Source organism: Dromiciops gliroides, chromosome 2 (assembly GCF_019393635.1).
Source record: "Dromiciops gliroides isolate mDroGli1 chromosome 2, mDroGli1.pri, whole genome shotgun sequence".
NCBI lineage: Eukaryota > Metazoa > Chordata > Mammalia > Microbiotheria > Microbiotheriidae > Dromiciops > Dromiciops gliroides.
This window is the reverse complement of record NC_057862.1, coordinates 106,214,716-106,220,197: the sequence shown is the minus strand read 5'-3', so window position 1 is coordinate 106,220,197 and position 5,482 is coordinate 106,214,716.

The following is a 5,482-nucleotide window of genomic DNA, read 5'->3' as shown; positions in this document are numbered from 1 at the left end:
AAAGCCAGCTTAGGTGTTGGAATGCAAAAGAGTCAAATGGGGGGGGGGCATGCACATAGGGCCCACAACACTCCTGAGTTGAACCTGATTAAGTTGTAATAGTAAAATTTAAACAAAATAAATAAAATAATTTCAGTTTGACAGGATTAGTGGAATGGATAGAGAACTGGACTTGGAGTCAAAGAATTTTGAATTTGAGTTCTGCCTCAAACACTTAATAGTTATGTGACCCTGGGCAAGTCAGTTAACCTTTCAGTCTTTGTTTCCTAACTTGTAAAATGGGGATAATTAGAGCATCTATTATACAGAGTTTTTCTATTAAAAATACATGTAAAGTGCTTTGCAAAGCTTCCAGCACTATGAAAATGCTAACTCTTTTATATGTCTTGTAAGTATTTATGGGCAACATTCTTGCATATATCCTGCATCTATCTAAAGTCTTACAAATATTATGAGCACCAAAACTATATTTCCACTACATCTGGGACTCAATTGGGCACACCTGAACTCTATTCTTTAGTATTAAATCTAGAAACCACACACACACACACATATATATCCCTCTTTTATTTAATATAGCCTGATAATCAAGATGTGATTACAAAGACTAGCATCCGTTCTCTCATCTAAGACAGATGTGTGAAATACTCCAGTCATGATAGCTCTTTATGTATCTATTCCTCAAACTTTCCCAGGCCTTTTATTTTAATTGCATGGCCCCAGTGGGTTAGAATTAGGCAGAAAAAGTATCCACATATCTCTATAGTTTTAAAAGAACTACTTTTCCCTCAGGTCTTTTTTCCAAATAGTTGGAAATGTAACTGATTATTTTAACAAGGAAAATTGTGTTTGTCCCTCAAGTCAAATGCATTCAAACCTTCTGGACAGGGATACTAAACCCTTTCCTTTTTCATCTTCCCTGATTTGGCTGCTTGTGTGAGCTGGAGGACATCATCCTTTAAAAGCTTAATAACTTTGGAAACCCGCTAGGCACATATCTCTAATCCTGCCCTGGAGTCCCTGGAGCTTGTGAATGAAGGAGTGGAAATCTAATCCACTCGACCTTGTAACCCTGCTGCTACATGTCCCTCCAATCCAATCACCCACTTCTTCCACCCACCCCTGACAACACTCAAATCCTCTGAGAGCTCAACAGCCTTTAGGCATGCCTTTTGCTGAGACCCATCAGTATGACCAGCTGTTGGGCATCTGGCAGGCAAGTGCCCCCTCTGTGTTCCTGAACTGAAGTGATTTGGCTGGATGCCTGGGAGCTGCTGTAACAACTAAGATCAATCACTGATCCGAGTGGCTATTACAGGTACTTCTGTGTTTGGGAAACCCACCACAAATGGACAGGATTCAGGCTTGATAAAACTCTGGGCAGTTCACTGTATGCATCTAGTTACATGTAAGTTTATCCTACTTGCTGTAACAATGAATGTACTTTCAGAAAGTAACAGCTTGCTAAGTATGAGCATGAGTGGAAGGCATCATAGTAGAGTTGAAAGAACACTGGATTTAGAGGTTTTTATTTTTTTGGAAGGGGGCGGGGGGGGGGGTGTTAAATACAAATCCTTAATCTGTCCCTAACTGCCAGTGTGAAGTAGAGAAATTTGATAATCTCTCTGGACCTTATTTGCCTCATCTATAAAATGAAGGGTTAGAATCAAGTCTTGTGTTTTTTTTTTCCAGATCTAAATCTAGAATTCTATTATCTGAAGGTTGCTTGAAGGGGGGCAAATCAGAGACTTTTTCAGATATGAACAATTCTTTCTGTTTGGCACCTGTTCTTCACTGCTCCATGCTAATAGAAATTAGACCTGGAGGAAAAAGATTTGTTTGAGTCCCACGTCTGGCATGTGTGATCTGTTCAAAGCAGAGTGAGACATTTCATCTCTTTGAACCTCAATGATTTCCTCTATAAAATGGGAGTTTATGCCATTCATGCTATCTACTTCTCTGGGTTGTTATGAGGAAAGTAGTCAGTAGGGAGGAAAGAGCTTTAAGTATAGGATTCAATTTTTATAACCTTCAACTTAATGAATGCTTACTGAGTTTAAGAGGACATTCAAGTTTTGTGCTAGCAACTGGGAAATGCAAAAAGGCATAAAAGATAGTCACTCATTATTAAGTGCTTATCATCTAATGATAACTCACATTTGTATAGAACTTTGTGATAAAATGCTTTCATGTATATTAGTTCATTTGATCCTTACATTAATTCTTAAAGGCAGGTAGTATGAATTTCATTGTCCCCACTTTTCAGATGCAAGAATTTAAGTTCAGAGAAAACAGAACTATTTCAGCAGGAATTAAAATAATGATGATAATACTAATAATAATTACAACAACAAAGAAACAATGACAATAACAACAACAACAATAATAATATACCAGATGGAGAAATGATCAAGAAATCCAAGAATTAACTAAACTAAGTGCATAGCTCCTCCTTAGGTCCACACAAAAAGAAAGCAGAAGGCTACATTCACTAGGGAAAAAGTACATACAGAAAAGCTCTGCTCAGGAGAACAGCTTATAGAAGTATTACTGTTCAGGTACAAGTAACAGGTCAGGGAAACTTAGAAAAGGAAGATATTTTATTAAAAAACATTAGTGTCATCTCAAGAATACAAAAATTAAAATAATTAGAAAAATTGTTATACTTGTTTATGTAGAAATATTTTGTTGTATTTCTTCAAGGAGAGGGGAGAAACTTTTGGGTTATATTGCCTCTGTTCTTTGCAAAGCTTTCATTAGATCAGATATAAAATCTTGTTCTACACTTGCCCCAGGCACAAGGAGTTGGAAGCCTAGAGCAGCATCTTTCCATTACCTACCCCCACTCCCACCCTAGCTGGCACAACTAACTGTTTAGCTCCTCCTGAGGTTCCTAAATAAAACAGTTCTCATCTAGAAATTTTGTAGTCTTGTAGATCAGTGCCAAAGGCAGCTGCTGTTCCTTCCAGAAGTTCAGAGAACCTGGCTCCAACTCAAAGTTCTAATCCAGTATGCAAGACTGGAAAAAAAATGAGTTAATTCAAGAAAACAAAGATAATTATGAAATATTATGGATCTAAGGACACTCAATATACAGACAGAAAAGAAGAGAATATCCATCCTCATATGTATGGTCTGCAGGCAAAGCCTCAAAGAAAATCAAATTTGCTAAAAGCTAACTCTGACTGAATTCCTGGAATAAATGAAGCAAGAGTTTTAAAATTCTCATATAAATTAAATTAGATATATAAAAGAATGGAGGGGGAAGGGAATGAGAGGTAGAGAGAAAAAATAGAACAGGGAATAAGCACTCTAGAGGAAGGAACTAGAAGGACAATTACTAGATTCATAAAAAGAGATACAAGGCTTACTCAAGCAACATGCTCATTGAAAATCCAATTGGGCCAGAAAGAGATCAATGACACCAGGAGATGAGAAATACAAGAACTAATTTTTTTTTAAAAAAATAAGAAAATAGGAAATACAACCTACCAAAAACAACTAACCTAGAAAATATGTGAAGAGAATATAAAAATCATTAGACTAAAATCCTTGACCATAAAACATTTTTTTTGTTTTGTGTTTTTTTTAACTGTTTTTGGTGAGGCAATTGGGGTTAAGTGACTTGTCCAGGGTCACACAGCTAGTAAGTGTTAAGTGTCTGAGGCTGGATTTGAACTCAGGTCCTCCTGACTCCAGGGCTGGTGCTCTATCCACTACACCACCTAGCTGCCCCCATAAAACATTTTTGATACTATTTTTCATTAAATTGCGAAAGATTGAAGAATCAAGCTCTATTAGATCCACTGGGTAAATTAGAAATATAAAGAATTGAAGAGTCATCTTCCTAAAGAAACAAAAAAAAAAAAAAAAAAAGGAAAACTCCCCGGAATTTTATGGCCAAAATTCAAAGCATTTACATGATGGACAAAATACTGAAAGTTGCCAGAAAGAAAATGTTCAAGTTTCAATTAGCCATGACTGAAGTTACTCAAGTCCTGACCACTGCTTCTATAATGGAAAGAACTTGGATTACAATATTCCAGAATATAGAAGAGAACATTTTTCATTATGAATACTTTTATCAGTAATGCTAAGCATTATTTTACAAAGAGATACAGTGGACTATTAAATAACGAGGACTTCCCATTCTCCATGCTGAAGAGCCCAGAGTTGAATACTTTGAAGTGCAAACATGGGGATCAAGGAAAACATGGAAAGGTAAACAAATTTGAGTAATTAGAAATGAATATATGATGATTACAGGTACATGTGCTAATGGAGGTAGAAGAAACAAGTTTCAACTTAGCAATCTCATAATATACTAAAGTGCGATAGAGGGAATGGGAGCAATTTTGTTATATCTCCATGATATTAAAAGGAAAAATAAAGAAAAATGCTAGGGAAGAAAGATAATGAAAGGGGACAGAATTCATCTCACAAGTTTAGGTTGCATGAGAAGACTATAAAAATAGAGGAAAGTATGCTAAGTTTTGGCTATACATGAACCTTACTTTCCTATGAACTAGCCAAAGGAGGATTGAACAGAGAGACACACATAGAATCTGGTGGAGAAATACATTCAAACCAACTAGGAAAAAGGGAAGGAAAGGGAGAGAAATATTTAAGAAGGAGGGTGTAATCAAAGAGAGATTCGTCATAAAACAAATTTGATCTTCAGAAGGTGGAGCATGAAGGGGAAGGTGAGGTTAAGTGAAAAGAAAGGGTAAGAATATGTTATCAGAGTATGGTTGATAAGAAAAGAGAAGTAGTTTAAAGATTCCGGGGTTGCTCTCCCGCTCTGGTGGGGTCGGTTCTGCTTTCTGTCTCCCCCTCCAAGCCCCTTCCGACTGTCTCGGGGCAGGGCCCACTCTTGCGGGGTAGGTACCCCTGAGGTGGGAAGGGCCTGAGGGGAGGGCGGGCGTCCACCCCCCCCCCGGGTTGTGGATGGGCCCGAGGGAAAAAAAAAAAGAAAAGAGAAGTAGAAAAAGAAAGATTACATAAAACACAGATCATAAACTGAACAAAACATATGATTACATAAATGGATTCACAAAAACCTTTTAAGAAAGTACAAAATCTATTACTGTTACAAGCACTAAAATTTTTAGGAATAAATGGACCTTTCCTTAATATAGTAAATACTATCTAAAAATAAAAATTAAGAATATCCATAACCTCTAATTCCATTTGATGTAATAATTGCTAGAAATCATAGTTATAATAATAAGACTAGAAAATGGAAAGAATAAGCATGAACAAAAATGAAACAAAAAGGCAACTTTTACATAAACTATGGTGGCCTAGAGAACCCAAAGGAGTTTATTTATTAATTTAAAAATCAATGTATTAAAAATTAATTTATTAGTAAAATAAGGAGATATAAAATGAGCCAACACAAGAGATTAGTCTTTCTCTATATCACCAAGAAAATTCAGGAAGAAGAGATAGAGAAATTTCATGCAAAATATTTACAGAATAT